General features: G+C 40.4%; 1 long non-coding RNA gene across 1 annotated transcript; it reads left to right on the forward strand.

Moving 5' to 3' along the window:
• The first annotated feature begins 10,679 nt into the window (after nucleotides 1–10,679).
• On the forward strand, nucleotides 10,680–13,946 carry LOC114768420 (uncharacterized). The gene is made up of 3 exons (XR_003743053.1): nucleotides 10,680–11,069; nucleotides 11,796–12,119; nucleotides 13,735–13,946. It is a non-coding gene; the product is annotated as an uncharacterized LOC114768420 (long non-coding RNA).
• Nucleotides 13,947–19,978: the final 6,032 nt, after the last annotated feature.

Here is a 19,978-nt window from a genome sequence, read left to right on the forward strand (position 1 = left end):
CCAAATGTACAACTTTTTACTCACCGCTTCACAGCAAACTCCGTTACCAGGACAACGACGCACAACGACGTGCCGCGCGAGAATCCGTTACCATGACAACGACGCACAACGACGTACCGCGCAGTTCAACACGGAGGCGTTTTTTAAACGAAGTTGGTATTTTGCAGTAAGGAGTAATACATGCAGTTAAATACTAAAAGCAGTAAAAAATCAACTTATTGTAAAGTCCAGTTTTCCTGCTGGTAAAACAGCTCAGTCGCCCAGTTTTTGCTAGACAGGATAGAAGCTATTTCGACTTCATGATGCCATTTATTTTGATCAGGAAAAATGTGAGCCCACCTCCCTCATTTACACTTTTTATTGTGCCCTTCTTCACTTATTCCACCTCCTGCATTGTGCTGCGCCCTGAACCCCGCGACAAGAAGTGGGGTGCTGCACTGTATTTCGTGACATTACACAGTAATGTGTGACTCTAGCGGCGCTGTGTCGCTTGTTTTTGACGTGACTCTTCTCTTCACCTTTTCATGGTGCAGCGTTTGCGTTGCGCATTTTAACATGTTTACTGCGTTTTCATAGTGTTTTAGGGGGATTTATAGGGAAAATCGTGCTTTTAATAATGATAACGATAATGCATCGTTTATAATATGGTTATGAACTCATATTTCGGGAAATATATGAAATTTTAATTTCTCAAAATCTTTCTGAGACTTCAGTCACTGATGTGTAGCTTTTGTGGGCTCACAATATACCATGGCTGCTGTCAGAAGATGTGACCCCCCCTGCAGCAGCAGAATGGAACACTCCAGGTAGTCAATCTCTACATGATTATCATTTCTAGTCATGACGGCTCATCTGAACATGTTTTGGTCCCGCATTTTCTGTTTTGTTCATATTTTCTGTGGGGTCATAATATATGATGGCTGCTGTCACAAAATGTGACCCCCTTCCCCTGCAGCAGGGTCACCTGAACATGTAATGAGCTGAGTGCAGTGACCTGGATCTTGCTGGTCTGTGGATATTAATCTGTGACGTTCCACTCATAATTTCACATATCTAAATGATGGGCTGTTTTTCATGTTCGTTTGTGTTTATTTCATGCTTGCGTAATATTAAATATGAATGGAGTATGAATGCCTCTGGAAAAATAAATAAAACTAAACAAAAAAAATCTTGTGCCCCTTTTTCTACTTGTAGCATATAATGATGGAATGAGGTTGATGTTTAAAATGTCAAGACGGTGCGGGTAATCTATGATTTTTCTTTCTCAACTTGTAAAAGATTGATTTAAGGGGGCAGGACGCTAGTTTAAGGGGGTATTGCCCCCTCTTTCCCCACAAACTGAGTATGAACAAGATTCACAAGAGTAACTGGAAAAGACCCATATTAGATGATAGGTTTGCCGTCTAGCCTACTTGACGTTTGTAATGAAACAGGACAAAAAAAACCTGTTTATGGTTCTTTAATTCTGTATGCCACCTTGGCTTCCACAGACGTTCATTCATGTAGGAGCTCTGCCCCGTCCCAAGATGGTGGCTCTATTGACTCATTCCCTCCTATAGACGCCTTATTCAACACGACATCTATGGTTGCTGCAATAAAATGATTCTCATTCATTTGCGGTCATTGTGTGTTTATTTCATTACATGAAAAAAGTCAGTTGGGGTGTCTTACTATTTGAGTTTCTGTCTTTGATCATGCCACACTTCAATTAATATAGTAATAAAAATTGGTGGTCATCGGGAACTCTGTTCTGTCTGGTCTCCTCCCAGTGACATACAGCTCTAGTTTATTATCCTTCCAGTAATTCTTCTATTCTGTTCATTTCTTTTTAATGGAAAAACAAGGAAATTACTGAATGACCCAACATTTTTAAACACTTTTAGCTGTATGTTGAGTCGTCCGCGATGGTTAGAGGAAAACCATCGGCATGGGATGGTAGTAGCCTAGGGGTAACACACTTGTCTATGAACCAGAAGACCCAGGTTCAAATCCCACTTACTACCATTGTGTCCCTGAGCAAGACACTTAACCCTAAGATGCTCCAGGGGGACTGTCCCTGTAACTACTGATTGTAAGTCGCTCTGGATAAGGGCGTCTGATAAATGCTGTAAATGTAGAGGAGGCAGAAAGCTGCGAGTCGCTCACCCTCAGACTCCAGGCCCACAGGAGGACATGCTGATGGAAGGGGGGTTTGATTAAAGCTCAATTTATTTACATGAACACTACATTAAACCTCAATGAAGATAAAGGAAAACTCCATCTGCATCTATGCAGCAAAGCATCTAATTTCCGTTTTCCTCTTTCCAGCAGTGTAATCAGTAAAAAGTCCCCACAGTCTCACATCTCTGTCCCAGTACTTGTTGACCTCAGTTTCAGGATGGGAACTAATGTACTAATTACAAATTTAACTAGTTTAACAGATTAAAACCTAAAACATGAAGTGATTGTCATTGTGAAACACTGCAGCACAGCACACAGTGACACAACAAAATGTGTCCTCTGTATTTAACCGTCACCCTTGGTGAGCAGCAGGCAGCCATGACAGGCTCCCGGGGAGCAGTGTGTGGGGACGGTGCTCTGCTCAGTGGCGGACTGGGATTCAAACCGGCAACCTTCTGATTACGGGGCCGCTTCCTACAGCGCTAGGCCACCACTGGTTATTATTTTTGACTGTCCAGAGTGCCACGGACACCCGGCGATATGCTGCGCTGATGACACACAAACTACATAATGCAGTGATTAATAAATTGCATCCATCATGGCAATCTCTGTAGTAGTCTACCTCAGACCGGTTGACAGTCAACAGCCAACAGCTTCATCAACTAGAGCAAACGAGGACATTGACAAATCTAAGCACTGGCTAAAACACACTGCAGATGTTGGTCTGCATCTAATGAATGTTGAGTGGAAGTCACAAACAAGAACCAAGCACAGAACAAGAGAGCACTCCTGAGATCACCTAGCATCAAAAATGCTAACAGGGCGTGGCCAAGACACAGCTTAGCCATGCTAACTCTGCTAACTCCATGCTATAAACATTAACCATGTCATCTTTGACAGAGAGAAACATATTCCTCATTCAATAACTCTGAAGCGGGATTCAGTCCCTGAATAAAAGTAGAACCAGAATTAACACAAAAAAACAGTAACATTGTAAAATGGAAAAATGCTTTGATTTGCTTCTCTGTTGGACAAGGAAAGGTTAAGGTTTTTACAGTGAGTTAATACACCAAACATACCTGCAAAAATACGTTTGGTCACTGAGCAATAATGCTGTACTTACCTCAGCCTTGAGGACATTATTCTTTTGACAGAACTAAAGTAGGCAGAGACCCGGAACAGATTGTTAAAATCCCCACACACAACAATGGGCTGAATACTGATTGGAACCAGGAAACCCAAGAGGCTTTGCATGTTCTTAAGGAACATGCCATGGTCATAAGTTGGTGACCTGTAAACTGTGACGCACCCAACTCTGAGAGGCGTCTCAACTAGGACAACAGTGAACTCTAGGTCACTAACATTTTGGAAAAAACGTCGCTCCTTGGCATAGAGAACGTTCTGGCAGTAGGTCGCAACTCCATCACCATCTTTGGCAGCCATGTTGCTGTAACACACTTGTCGATTGTGGCAACACAACAGGTATCCTTCTAACTGGCATGTTGGAGCAACAGAGGATCCAAACAAATGAGTTTATGTCAGACATAAAACATCGGCAAGGCCTAGTTGGTGATGCTGCTTCCTCCACATCCAGATTCCTTATGACTCGAGCACCAAGAGCAGCCTGAATCTTGTCAGGTGAGTCCTGTTTTCTGCCACTGACATAATGCGGCAGTTCCAGTGAAGGCTGTGAGGAGCACTCTGGGCAGGGACATGTTGCCAACATCGCGAAACCTAGGAAGCTGACAGAGCACCTTGGTCGCCTCCTCATAAACACACTTGATGACATGTGATTTCAAGCAGCCAGCTCCTCCAGTAAGAAAGTAATAAAACGGGTCTGGATTACAACCCCTGACCCCTGCAGGCAGCAGTCGTGAACAGCATAGAACAAAGAAGCCTGGGTCTCATTGAGACTCCTGTACATTGCTCGAACAAAGTCGAAGCTCAGTTTTGGGGCTTGTATTAAGGGCAGTTCCTCATGCAATTGATAATCTGGAAGCAGATCGACTTCTTACTTCATTTCCTTGATGAGGCCATTTAAATAAAAGTCTTTGTATGTTGGGCAGTTTTCACTTTTCAGGTCCTGATCTCTTCGGTGTGGAAAGTATAATTTCAGGATTCATCTGTAATACTTTTCTGGTTGTTTGGTTGTTTGATCTCTAAGCAGATCAGCTTTATATCCATTGACCCAACAGTCTTTGGGATTGTGCTTCATCACAAGAGCCATTCTTGAAGTGAGAGCATCGATACTAGACTCGTGGTCCTCCTTATTCATGTAATCATTGAAAACCGCTAAATCTCAGAGCGGTTTCAGCTTTAGCTTCGCTTCCCATTGCAATTTCAAACAGCTTCTTTTGCTTGGATTTTTTTCCCCACCGGTTTTTCTGTGCATCATCTTCCTCATCGCTGAGGACCACCGTGGACGGGAAGGTAATTCTGGTTGTGTCTGTTGGTAGTTTGGGAAATCCAAATCTGCATTTTACATTGCATTTCTTGCTAGACTTGACATGCTTTCTACTGATACTAACATCTATTTTGATTGAAATGTAAAGATAAATAAAGAACTATTTACTGAATTACAGCTCCTGACACTCCAATTCACTGTTGAATTCCACTTTCAATTATTTTTTCATTGAATGAGAATGGTTAAGATCATTCCTTACTTGACCTCATCTGTTGTAAGTAAAGCATGCATCAAAATGACCTGGTCCAGCGTGCTGTTCTCCACTAGAATGGAGGATGAAGTCTCAGCCTCCTTTATTAGTCACTTCCACCTAAAATGGATGTGATCAATACAAAACTTTGAAATGAATCTAGTTGTGAGCTACAAATGCAAATTAACTATCCTCCCAATTCCTATTAGTAAAAAATAAAAGAGTTAATAGTTTAATGTACCTGCTGCTCCTCCGGTCTCATCTTTGAGGCAGCCTGTGCCGACGGCAGTCCGCAACAGGGGCCTAATGAAACAAAAGCAGTATGGAACTGTTTAATTGTTCAAATTTTACACGTAGCACCAGGTTCCAGAGAAACGTTTTGTTTCACTATTTACTGTTTAACATGTAGCTGAAATGACAAAGTTCACTTCATTTCAGAATATGTTGCATCGTGCATCTTGGCAAAGCCTTCAACCTTGCCTTGGCTCCCAGGTCACTACCTTTTAATGGCTACCCACGATGAGCTGATTCCCAGCACAATAGTAAACCCCACTTTTCAAAATTTGAACGCAACCCTAGGGGCCAAGACAGAGAAGAGTCTAGACGAGTCTACTTTAGAGGTGCAGGGACCATGCGAGCAGTACTGGAGGGTCAGCAAATGTGAGGTGCATGCAAAGCATAATAAGGGCTCTGAGGCAGGATGGTACTATCAGTGTTTTGAATTCGATGCAGGCAGCTGCTGGGAGCTGTGGAGGAGTGTTGCATTGGGGTGGTGTGAAAAAATTGGAGAAGGTGATGGAAAGCCCAATGACTTGGCATAGAAGGCAGGCCTGTGCACCGAACGGTGTCAGCGCTTTTCCAGCATTGGTCTCAATTTGTGGATGACCGAAAACACGAGTGCGGATTTGAAACAACCCTATTTACTCATTCAGGGTTTGTGTCTTACCCACAATGCAAAGTTTGGCAGGTGTTGGTTGAACTGTGTACAAGTAGGATTCAGGACCATAATAAAAAGCTAAAATAAATAGGATTCAGGTTGAAAAGAAGGATGCCAGAAAGTGGGAAGATCCAATTTTTGCCAATTTTAGTAACAGCGTGAGCAGAAGGTGTTAATAAAATACTATCGATGCTAAAATTAGCATTAATAATATTCCTATTGGGACCTGACCAGGTTTGAGCGTTAATAGCTCAGCCACACCCACTATGGCCACACCCACTACAATTGTGTGATCAAAAATGTTGTGATCAAAAACAGGGTGTGACCAAGATGTGTCACATTAAATTTGGTGACGTTTTGATTATGTTCAAAAATGTGCATGTTATCATGCTAATGTTAGCGTTCTAAAATGAAAAATATTAACATGGCTTGGCCAAGATGCGTCACATTACTCTAACACACTCCAGCACTTCACCCTACCTGTTATACATATTTTATGTTTAAAAACATAAAATTGTCATATTTGGTTATGTTTGCAATATTTGCAATATTGAGGTATATAGCAGTCGCTAAAAGCATTTCACTGCATATCATATCGTGTACGACTGTGTATGTGACATATAAAATTAGGATTTTTTATATATATATATATATATATATACTTGCAAAGTTTTGAATATGGTCCTAACATCACCAATATATATATATATATATATATATATATATATATATATATATATATATATATATATATATATATATATATATATATATATATATATATTTTGGTGATGTTAGGACCATATTCAAAACTTTGCAAGTTAGCCTGCTAATGCTAGCAAGATAACATAAAATTATAACAGGGTGTGGCCAAGATGTGTCACATTAAATTTGGTGAGGCTGGGACCATGTTAGCATGCTAGTTAGCATGCTGACGTTTGATGGAGCAGGCGGTCTTAATAAAGTGGCCGAAGGACCACTATTAACTGCAGGGTTTCACAATGACAATCACTTCACTTTTTAGGTTTTAATCTGTTAAACTAGTTAAATTTGTAATTATTACATTAGTTCCCATCCCGAAACTGAGGTCAACAAGTACTGGGACAGAGATGTGAGACTGTGGGGACTTTTTACTGATTACACTGCTGGAAAGAGGAAAACGGAAATTAGATGCTTTGCTGCATAGATGCAGATGGAGTTTTCCTTCATCTTCATTGAGGTTTAATGTAGTGTTCATGTAAATAAATTGAGCTTTAATCAAACCCCCCTTCCAACAGCATGTCCTCCTGTGGGCCTGGAGTCTGAGGGTGAGCGACTCGCAGCTTTCTGCCTCTTCTAACCATCGCGGACGACTCAACATACAGCTAAAAGTGTTCTGGTTTTTTATACTACAGTTTAAAAATGTTGAGTCATTCAGTAATTTCCTTGTTTTTCCATTAAAAAGGAATGAACAGAATAGAAGAATTACTGGAAGGATAATAAACTAGAGCTGTATGTCACTGGGAGGAGACCAGACAGAACAGAGTTCCCGATGACCACCATTTTTTATTACTATATTAATTGAAGTGTGGCACGATAAAAGACAGAAACTCAAATAGTAAGACACCCCAACTGACTTTTTTCATGTAATGAAATAAACACACAATGACTGCAAATGAATGAGAATCATTTTATTGTAGAACCCATAAATGTCGTGTTGAATAAGGCGTCTATGGGAGGGAATGAGTCAATAGAGCCACCATCTTGGGACGGGGCAGAGCTCCTACATGAATGAATGTCTGTGGAAGCCAAGGTGGCATACAGAATTAAAGAACCATAAACAGGTTTTTTTTGTCCTGTTTCGTTACAAACGTCAGACATGTATTTATGAATAAATTGATAGAGAAGCTGTTTTTTGTCATGATCCGGTCCGGAGTTTCATTGTTATGTGAAATGTTCCTTAATCGTTTTCACCTGTGTTAATTGTATAAAGCTGCCTTGTTCGTTTCTGTCTGCTGTCAGGTCTTTAACGTTATGTTCAGTGTTCAGTAATGTCAACGTCTCGGCTGTCTCCCCTGTCCTGTGATTCACCATTAAACCCCTGTTTCGTGATTTCAGGTGAAAGCCTCCTTCATTTCTCGTCACTCTTCGTCCTCCTCTCCATTCACCCGCCGCGTCATGCCCGCATGGACGTGACATTTTTGTTAACATAGCCTACTTGTATGTTCAAAATGTAATGTCCATATAGGTATTTTTTCATTCAAAATACACTTAAACTACACTCTTACTACATGCAGAACCATGCAAATGCAAACACGCAACGTTAGCTGAAAGATAAGCCCTCATACACCACTCATACATTTATATTTACGCTTTTATTATCCAGACAAATCAAAACACACTGGAAACAGGTGGGAAAGAGTAGCAAGCATCTGGTTACCATGGTGAAGTGCAACCATCTGGTTACCGTGGTGAAGTGCAAGCACCTGGTTACCATGGTGAAGTGCAAGCACCTGGTTAACGTGGTGATGTACAGGTTGAGGTGTGTAGGGAGGAGATGGCCAGGCTGGACACAGGGTTAAAAGGAGACGAGTTGTGGGGGTTCATGTGCGCCCCTCGCTGACTGTGTTAGCTACATACAGTGATGAGCAATCTTACCAAGTGACTTGGAAAGGATCCACCTCTACCTCACGTAGACTCTCCACTGGTGTCCCTCAAGGCACGGTGCTAGGTCCTCTCCTTTTCTCCCTCTACACGAGATCACTTGGTGAGGTCATTTCCTCACATGGATTATCCTACCACTGCTATGCTGATGACACACAACTCCTCTTCTCCTTTCCTCCCTCTGATCTTCATGCTGCTTCCAAAATCTCTGCATGTCTAACAGACATCTCGTCTTGGATGGCAGCCCATCACCTCCAAGTCAATCCCACCAAAACTGAACTAATATTCATTCCAGCAGATTCTTCACAACATCAGGATCTTGCTATTTACCTAGACAACTCGCAGCTCTCTCCTTCTACAACAGCCTGCAACCTTGGAGTAACAATAGACAACCAACTCTCCTTCTCGACTCACATCAGCAATCTTTCCCGCTCATGTAGATTCCTTCTCTACAATATCAGACGAATCCGCCCTTATCAGTCAACCCAGGCCACCCAACTACTGGTTCAGTCCTTAGTAATCTCACGACTGGATTACTGTAACTACCTTCTAGCTGGTCTACCACTATGTACCATCCGACCTCTACAACTAATACAAAATGCAGCAGCACGACTGATCTTCAACCTTCCCAAATTCTCCCACACCCCCCCTCTGCTACGCTCCCTCCACTGGCTCCCAGTAGCTGCACGCATCAGGTTCAAAATACTGGTGCTGGCCTACAAAGCCAAACATGGAGCAGCACCATCCTACCTCACAGCCCTTATTACACCTCACACTGCACCTCGTATACTCTAATCCTCCAGTACTGCTCGCCTGGTCCCTCCATCTCTGAAGGTAAAATGAAGACGCTCATCTAGACTCTTCTCCGTCTTGGCCCCTCGGTGGTGGAATGAACTTCCCCTCGAGGTCAGAACAGCTCAGTCACTGAGCACTTTCACACGACAGCTCAAGACCTTCCTCTTTAAAGAATATTTAGATTAAATTGTAATTTTCTTGTTGTCGAACTTTGTGTACAGAATCTACAACAGAGTGAATTAAATAGATGTATTCATAGTTGGGGTCCTAGTGAACCGGAATTGATCTCTTCATCGATGGTAACTTGAAAGCACGTTGTAAGTCGCTCTGGATAAGGGCGTCTGCCAAATGCCATAAATGTAAATGTAAATGTGATACAGAAAAAAAGGCACGAGATTCATACTCCATTCATATTTAATATTACGCAAGCATGAAATAAACACAAACGAACATGAAAAACAGCCCATCATTTAGATATGTGAAATTATGAGTGGAACGTCACAGATTAATATCCACAGACCAGCAAATCCAGGTGACCCTGCTGCAGGGGAAGGGGGTCACATTTTGTGACAGCAGCCATCATATATTATGACCCCACAGAAAATATGAACAAAACAGAAAATGCGGGACCAAAACATGTTCAGATGAGCCGTCATGACTAGAAATGATAATCATGTAGAGATTGACTACCTGGAGTGTTCCATTCTGCTGCTGCAGGGGGGGTCACATCTTCTGACAGCAGCCATGGTATATTGTGAGCCCACAAAAGCTACAAATCAGTGACTGAAGATTTTGAGAAATTAAAACTTCATATATTTCCCGAAATATGAGTTCAAAACAATATTATATACGATGCATTATCGTTATCATTATTAAAAGCACGATTTTCCCTATAAATCCCCCTAAAACACTATGAAAACGCAGTAAACATGTTAAAATGCGCAACGCAAACGCTGCACCATGAAAAGGTGAAGAGAAGAGTCACGTCAAAAACAAGCGAGCAAGTATTTAACTGCATGTATTACTCCTTACTGCAAATTATCAACTTCGTTTAAAAAACGCCTCCGTGTTGAACTGCGCGGCACGTCGTTGTGCGTCGTTGTCATGGTAACGGAGTCTCGCGCGGGCACGTCGTTGTGCGTCGTTGTCCTGGTAACGGAGTTTGCTGTGAAGCGGTGAGTAAAAAGTTGTACATTTGGGTGGAGCGGCTGGTTTGTGAACTTTAACCCTTCAGCGCGGGACTGGCGCCATGATTTACAAATTAAAATAGTCGCCGTTTATCCAGCCGCTTTTCACAGCAAATAGGTTTATACTCGCAGCAACACACCTCGAGTTATAAATACATAAAATAGGGGCTTATTTTAGGTTTCATGCTGTGATTTTGAACAGAGATTTAGGGGAATTAGGGGAGAAGAGTACCTGTATACAGTAAGATTGCGGACCTTTATTTTGACATCCCATAATGCTCCTCGGTTCTGACATTTTCTAAAGTTCGTGAAATGAATGTCTTTTTACTCGCTTTTTCACTGGTCGCTGTATAAATCTGAGAAATAAAGGAACAAGACGAGTTTAGTTTACTGTTGTATCCACGTTAACGTGCTAGATCGAGCAGTGAACTCTCAGACGAATATTCACCCACAAATCCTCATTTATTTATGTATTTCTGACAATTCGTCGACGTCATCATGTTTGAAAATTTAAACAGAAATAGAAGCTGATCAAAGTTGGCAGATCGCGATTTTTATGAGGATGGAGACCATGAGAGAGCAGCGAGGAGGACCGGGACATCCAGGAATGGACAGCAGCAGGAGGAGGACGGTCGGTCCAGACCCAGTTCAGCGTCCCGCTGCTGCGTATCTACTGGACAAAACCGACTGAGGGTAAAACTTCGTGTTTTTTGTGGTGTTTTTTTTGTTGCATTTTTTAAATGCTTTAATGCTATATACATAAATTTTTTTGGACATTAATCCTGATCTTGATCTGGGGGAGTTAATGGTGACCTGAGACCTTTTTCTTACATTATCTAGATATCTGTTGTCCACGTTTCCAAGCTTTTCTCTGACTTCTCTTTTCCCTTTTCATTCAAGTCATTAATAATTTTATCTTCCCTTCCTCCACTCTCTTTTTCCATCTTGGAGGTGTTCCTCCTTTTATTCTTCCTCACTGTGTATTTTCTCTCTCCGCTTCCATTGATATTCCCGGTTTCTTCTCCTTTTTTCCTTCACTGATAGCTGCTGCATAGCCAGAACTTCCTAAAATACATGAAGTCAAAGTTGAGGTTAATAACTATGGAATTGTGGGCAATATTGTGAATGTTGGTTAAGAAAAGAAGCCTTACAAATGTGCAAAAGACACCTTGATTATTTTTATTCGGGATGAATGAGCCCTTTTCTTAGTGGGACATGATTTTGCTAAAGTTTCAAGAATCAGTGCTTTACGTCCCATCATGCACCATAATTAATGTGAAGATTTCAGAATCAGCACAGTTTTAAAGTAAACGACCATTTTAACAAGTGCATAATTCCTGGTTATCTTGTTATCTGAGTCTTTACATGTTACTGTTGTTTTTACACTCGTGGTAAATCCTGTTATTGTCCCTGTTGAAGGTTTAGTCGTTCTGATTGACCCAATGCCCCGACCAGCAAAAAGGCCAAAGAAGTTGCAGCAGTACCCTGCAACCAGGAAGCCCCAGCGACACCCCAAGGTCAGGCCATCACAGGACAAGACCCCGACAAAGCTGCCCCTGACAGGCACCGCAGCCAAGGAGGAGCCCTACACTACAGCCAGGAGGACCAGACCAGGCACCTTGTCCGGGAGGAACCAGACCAGAACCAGAGAGAGAAGAGGCCGCCAGGATCACCCGTAATGGGATAGACTGCAGCATACTGGCTGACTGCTGCCACTACCCTTGCATTTGGCCTAAATGATGGGTAAGTAAGTGAGAGGTAAGTTAGGTAATATGTAGTAAGTTAGGTAATAATAGTTAGTATGTTATGTGTAGTAAGTTAGGTAATAATAATTAGTAAGTTAAATAAGTAGTATGGTATGTATTGACGTAGTTGATATAATATTTGTATGTGTACGTGTGTAGTTCTAGTGACACGGCAGTACAGTGCTTGAAGCTGCTGCCTTCTAGAAAGAAACTGGGTTCTACACTTAAAAAGATTATTCATTAGATGAACGTGACTATCTTGCCACTTATATTCCATCTAAATAAATCATGTTATATCGATCCATCGTGATTGTGTAAAAAAAAAAAAAGTAGAAATTTCATGTGTTTTAGGCTTTTTTTCTGTAAAACTGTTTGACCTTGAAAAACACACTTTTTGCTGAAACTACACATTCCCACCAAAATTTTACATGTCTAACACTGTGAAACACTTAAGAACATCATTTCTAACAGTATCCCTAAAGAAAATTTGAAGTTTCATGTGTTTTCAGCTTTGTTTCTATAAACCTTAAACGGAGTGCTTTAAAGTGATTTTCAGCTCGTGTAAGGCCCAAACATGAAAAAGTTGATTCCGGGCTGCGCATTCTAATCTTTTTACAACAATTTCTTTCTTACAACATAGAAACTTCATTTCCATGTTATGGAACTTCAAACAATTTCAACACCGCATATGTTTGTAAATGTTACATAATATTTGCATTCAATTATTTTAACTTTTATTAAATTAACGTGTTTGTTCTTGATTAGACTGATAAATCAATATAACATTAATTTAAAGGAATTTAAACACTTTAAAACAACAAAACTCTGACCTTAACTCTTGCTATATGAACTAATAAATGTTCTGTATGTTAAACTAATGGTAATCTTGTTGAATGAACTAATGTAGCTTTTGTCTGTTATAGTCACATCAGTCTTGTTCCAACCGGTGCTTTTATTGCTTTTATGTAAATATTCATTTTAATTGAATTACTGAAACATACGTAAAGGATAACCTGCAAAACCATGTATTTTATTTTACTCAAACACTGTTTAAACAACTGTGGACACTCCCAGTTCAGCCCAGACTTCTCATTTCATCTCATACTAAACTTCTAACATCAACCCACTGCAGTTAATCAAAAAAACATACAAACCACAAAGTATTACTTGTACATCAGGAAAATATATCCCTTGGACTAGCCATTTTCGATATATCAATCATTAACAGTTCTACACAACTGGTTTACTATACATATGTCCCCCGAACAACCATGTAACTGTAAGTGAATTAGAACAAATACTGTACAGCGATTAAAAATATAGCTTTGTATTAAAAAATGTATTAAAAATATAGCTTTTCTCAACCAGAGCCTATTATGATTTAACACACATCTCACCAGCAACTCCATCTCTGCTGAAGATCAATACATGCAAAGCAGGGCAAGTCACTAATATAAAACATACCTAGCAACCCTTCTAACCCCGCCCTCTACAATCACAACTATAGCCCAAAACTAAAATTCAAAAACTAAAATGCTTTGCTTGCTGTGTATCACATAAGCAAAAAAATCATGTTGTAATAAATAATTCTATATTCTGTATTTTCCTCCTAGACATGTTTTCCGTACCAAAGGCAAACACCCATCCGGCGTGAAGCAACCTGTACAACTGAATATGAGATGCGGGACGGCATGCTGGCAAGCAAGTCTGTTCAGTCCGTTGCAACTTGTGGGCTGAGCGATGGCACAAGATGCAGACTTGTCCATTTTAAAGCAACGACTGTTCCCGGCTTCAGGAAGGTCAAAGTTATTATCTAGAAAACTTCAACCGCTATTTTTTAATAGTCTTTGGCTGTTCCGAGTTAGCCATTCCCCCTGAGGTAAGACAAGCTTGCTGCCATGCCGTTTCACCCCCTCAAAAGAGCTGGAGAGCCTCGAAGAGGTCGCTGCTGGGGAGACATTTTTCACAATCACAGGAAGACTTCTGAAGGTAGGATTTTGCATCAGTGGCCACTTCTGAACTGACAATTTCATATAGTTTATGTTTATAATCACCATCAATCACCAAATATTATGCAGATTTGACTCATACTCACTTACATTTTGACACCTGTAGCACTTCAAGGGGCCAGACCATACCAACAACACCTATCGAACCTGAACATTCCACAGGGGTGGTACGGGTCCACCTCTTGCATGAAGTGGCCCTCATTAGCACTGAAGTGGGCTCTACTGTCAGCATCACTCACCTTCATGCCATGCAGAGTGGGTTTAATTCAGCTTCACTTACAGAAGTTAAGGTTATGACATTCTGACTGGCCTGATATTTAAATTCACATTAATATGTAATTTAAAGAGTTAAATGTGTAATGTATACTGGTCCTGCCCACTTAAAAGGGCACACTCACAAACATTTACACTTGTGGCATTTATCAGACAACTTTATCCAGAGTGACTTACAATCAAAAGTTCCAGGGACAGCCTGGAGACAATCAGGGTTAAGTGTCTTGCTCAGGGACACAATGGTAGTAAGTGGGGTTTGAACTTGGGACTTCTGGTTCATAGGCGAGTGTGTTACATTCTAGGATGCTTTCACCTGCTACATCATGCAGCGTTGACTCTGGAAAGTGTTAAATAAATGAAGACTTTAGTTAAAAGTAGCCTATTGGGTAACGTACTCACATATGAACCAGAGGACAGCTAGGTCACTGATTCAACACCCCACTTACTACCATCGTGTCCCTGAGCTGCTGCTGGGGGACTGTCCTTGTAACTACTGATTCTCTACTACGCCGGATAAAAGCATCTGATATTATTATAATAAAAATGTTATTATAATTATTAAGTAATTATAATAATTTATATTTTTATCATTTTTAGTGTATGTTGAATTATATGAATATTTATTGTTGTGTTGTATAATTAGTATTCGTTTCTGTACATTTGAATCTGAATTATTTGAATAGTTTTATTGTTATTCATTTTAGGAATAAATTTGATATCTGTTCTAAAATAATTGTTGTATTGAATTATGATTTCATTGACATATACTGTGCTAGATTGCAGAATAAACATTTCCCAGGATTTTAGAATTTGTATTACAAATTATTTATGATATAAATTATTTGTCTTTGTTTGAAGAAGCAAATTCAAGTTGCGGGTTTTGTTTAAAGACCTCATTAGAATGAATTCTGATTGTGCACCAACCTGTGCATATGGCCTACAGGCAACTGAAGAGCAGGTCTTAACCTTACTTCTGCTTTGCTGCTGGTCTTGCCTCTTCTGCTCATTTTTATATTGCGCTGATATGCGCTTAGAGAATATAAAGAGGTGCTGTCGTCTCTGACCAGAAAGAGGTTTATTTTGTTTAATTTTTAGTTTTTTTAGTTAATGAGCCATTACAGTTTTTATAGTTCGTTATTTAATAAGGGAATTACTCAGACTATTTGAAGATCCATGTTATACATTACTTAAGATAAAAATATGCTTTGTTTTCAAATATCTGTTCTTTTTTATATTGATTTAGTCTTCCAATGCGATGACAGTGGCAGCAGTGGCCCCAGCTCATTTGAGACTGAGAGTTTGAATTAGGTTCCTGCTCTAGAATTAGGAATTTAAGTTTAAGGTGTAAAGAGTCTGGTCTTTTCTAGCAACTGGAGGATGGCAGGTCAGTAAATGTGCATTAATAACATTTTTTTGTTCTTGTTGTTGGCATGAATGTGTTTTGTGTTTGTGTTATTTATTATTATTTATTTTTATTTATACTTTATTTATTTTTTACTTTATTTTGCAGACGCTTTTATCCAAAGCAACTTACAAGAGGAAGACACCAGCTATTCTCGTTCGATTTCTATAGAATTTTGAGTTTACAAAACTAAGAGCCCTGATAGGCCCTGAGTTGATTGGAATCGGAGACCCCGTGAAGAAGGAATTTTCAGTCTCATTTAATTTGCCGATCTGAGAGAGCATGCAGGAGTGTATCTGGCTAGTAGTGTATTGATGTAGGAGGGTGCACTTCCCTTTACAGCCCTGTAGGCAGCATCAAGGATTTGAACTCAATGCGAACAGCTACCGGGAGCCGGTGGAGAAAGGTGAGAAGAGGTGTAACATGGGTGTATTTTGGCTGATTGAAGATGAGACGGGCTGCCACATTTTGGATAATCTGCAGAGGCTCCAGCCAGGAGAGAGTTACAGTAGTCGAGTTTGGAGATGACTATTGCCTGGACGAGGAGCTGCGTAGCCTGTTGCGAGAGAAAAGGCATAATCTTGCAAATGTTGTAGAGAGTGAACCTGCAGGATCTGGAGATCGCAGCAACGTGATGGTTCAAACTCAGTTTGTCATCGATCCAAACTCCAAGGCTTTTTGCTTTATAAAAAGTATGTTGAAATATATAAAAGAATAAAACAAGTTAAAATGCCGTTATAACACAAATTAGGAAATACATAGCTTTTTTCTAACAGTAACTGAATGACAGTTTGTGCATTTTGTGGCGTTATCCTTTTCTGACCATAAGTTAATAGTGGTTAGCATCTTGCTAGCCATGTTTGTGTGTTGTGGGGATGCAGCATTGCTAACAAGAAGCAGATAGCGGTTAGCATCTTGCTAGCCACTTTATCGCACTAAGTATCTCACTGAAACTGCTAAATAAGTTTGGACCTTATTCAGAGTTTCTTAGTGAATTTACAGATTTTGTCTCCAACTTTGTTGTATCTGTGGATAAAGCCCTAATTGTCGGCGACTTTAACATCCACTTTGATAAATTAGAAGACTCACTAAGAACAGCATTCCTGTTTTTATTAGACTCAGTTGGAGTTAATTAACATATAACAGGACATACTCATGAAGGTGGTCACACGCTAGATCTTGTACTGACCTTCGGTTTAAATATAGAAGATATAGTTATTCTTCCTCAATCTGAAATGATCTCAGATCATTTCCTCGTCGCTTTTAAAACACGTCTCAATAAACTCAACCCCCCCTCGTTATAGAGACAAACGGACAATTGCTGGTGTCTTCCCATTGTAAGTCGCTTTGGATAAAAGCGTCTGCCAAATAAAGTAAAGTAAAGTAAAGTAATTACATCAAGTACGGCACAGAGGTTTATCAATACCATACTAGATTTATCAACGCTGATAAACTCACCGTCAGACCCCGCTGAACAAATGTCTAGAATTAACACTGCGAAGTACGTTAGATAAAGTCGCTCCCCTCAAAAGGAAGATAGTAAGAGATAAAAACTTAATTCCTTGGTATAATGATCACACGCGCACGCTATAAGAAGGCTCTTAGAGCGGCTCGATCAACGTATCTGTCCTCGTTAATAGACAAAAACAAAAATAATCTATAGTTTAAAACTATAGCCAAACTAACCAGGAATAAGACAGAAACGGATGCGACCACTCAATATAATCATAGTAGCGATAATTTTAGGAATTTCTTAAATACTAAAATAGTCACGAATAGAGATAAAATTAAAAGCACAACAAATAGCTCCGCCGATATTTCTATGGAAAATAATATTCAAATAGCTGACCACCGATTACAATGCTTCAACCTTATTAAAGAGCATGAATTAATCAAATTAATCTCGTCGTCAAATCAATGTACTTGCGCTTTGGATCCATTTCCTAAAAGGTTCCTTAAACAAGTAGCACCCGATGTTATAAATCCTATCCTTGAAATTATTAACTCGTCGCTTAGCACCGGCCACGTACCAAGTTTGTTCAAGGTAGCAGTCATTAGACCCCTGATTAAAAAGCCTGATCTTGATCGCAGTCAGCTTTCAAATTATAGACCGATACCAAACCTTCCATTTATATCAAAAATATTAGAAAAAGCTGAGCGCATACCTAGACAGCAACAACATCCACGAAGTATATCAGTCGGGATTTAGACCTCATCAAAGCACTGAGACAGCGCTGGTTAAAGTGGTTAATGACCTGCTGTTGGCCTCTGATCAGGGACGCATCTCGCTGCTTGTCCTGCTTGATCCGAGTGCAGCGTTTGACACTATCGATCACGCTATTCTCCTTGCCAGGTTAGAGAATGTTATTGGGATTAAGGGAACAGCCCTTGAATGGTTCAGATCATATTTGACCAACCAATATCAGTTTGTGGACATCAGTGGTGTTTCGTCTTCACATAGTAAAGTAGAGTTTGGTGTTCCACAAGGTTCTGTCCTTTCTATTTCACCAAGTACTGAAGTAAAGGATCTAGGTGTCATCATTGATGCAGGTCTCTCATTCAATTCGCATGTAGATAATGTCACTAGGATAACATTCTTTCAACTTAGAAATATTGCGAAAATAAGAAATATCATTTCAATGCATGATGCAGAAAATTTGGTCCATGCATTTATTACATCAAGGTTAGATTACTGCAAATCATTACTGTCTGGATGCTCTAGTACATGAGTGGCTGCAGCATTCTCTACTAGCTGGAGTTTAGAGTTCTAACTAGAACTAGGAAATTTTTCCACATCACCCCAGTCTTACAATCACTGCACTGGTTACCCGTCAAATTTAGGATTGACTACAAAATCCTACTTTTGACCTATAATCTCTAAATGGTCTCGCCCCGCAATACCTGAGTGAACTTTTAGTTCTTTACGACCCGCCACGCCCCCTTCGATCAATGGGTGCGGAGTCACTACTGGTACCAAAAGTACAGAAGGTCACAGCTGGGAGCAGATCCTTCTCCTATAGATCTCCGTAGTTGTGGAACGGCTTACCTCTCAGTGTCCGGGACTCAGACACAGTCTCAGTGTTTATATCCAATCTGAAAACCTATCTGTTTTCTCTGGCTTTTTGTTAAAGTCCTAGACACTCATTTCACGTCACTTTGACAGTGTCAATTATAAAGTCCAGTTATAGAGTCCCCCTGTTAGGCACAGACAGTTAAATTCACCCCAACTAGGCTGTTCCAGTTAGGGTAGCGGGCCACTGTAGCACCAATATACCACTATTACCACATATTTCAGTATTGGTCGTACGATGCCACCGTCTGCCGCTGCTTCTGTTTGTTTTCTCCGAGACACGGAATCAAGCGCACAAACTACTGGCAGACCCCAGTGAAGAGACCAGCAAATAAATCCTGGTTCCTGACATCTGCTAAACGAGGACATAGCATGAACCAAACCAGAGGGTCACCACAGCCACCACCACTATAACAACTACAGCTTCAGGGATCTTCAAGTGGACCAGTAACACCATAATGGACATGTAATGTAGACCATGACACTGGACTACATCCTGGACTCCTCCAACCCTATAACTGTAGGACTTATTATTATATTGTACAAATCACCAGCCCTGCACTGACACCATTTGCAGGCTCACTCTACACTGGAAGGGGGTCCCTCTCTGTATCACTCCTTCCCAACGTTTCTTCCTTTCTTTTTTTTTCTCTCTCCTAGAGTTTTTTTGTCTGGAGTTTTTCCTTGTGTGCAGAAGGGTCAAGTGTTGGGGGTGTCAACTGTAGGGCCTGTCAAAGCCCATTAAGATATACTGTATGTGATGTGGGGCTATATAAGAAATAAATGTTATTGTTGTTTGTGTATTTTGTCACGTCAGGTTTTCTGGCCATAACTTGGTAGCAATTAGCACCCTGTTAGCCTTGTTTGTGTGCTTTGTGCACACAGCTTCAGATAGCGATTAGCATCTATGTTAGCCACTTTGCACAAGGCTTCTCACTGTATTTAGATACATATCTAGCATCCTGCATGTTTGTGCACTTTGTCATATGTTTAGTGGACGTTTTTTAAGTTTCCTGCTAGTCATGTTTGGGATTATGCAGATTTTCTGGCAAGCAGTAGATGTTAGCATTTTCTTAACCCCTTTTCACATCAGTTTTCTGATA

Source organism: Denticeps clupeoides, chromosome 18 (assembly GCF_900700375.1).
Source record: "Denticeps clupeoides chromosome 18, fDenClu1.1, whole genome shotgun sequence".
NCBI classification, from domain to species: Eukaryota; Metazoa; Chordata; class Actinopteri; order Clupeiformes; family Denticipitidae; genus Denticeps; species Denticeps clupeoides.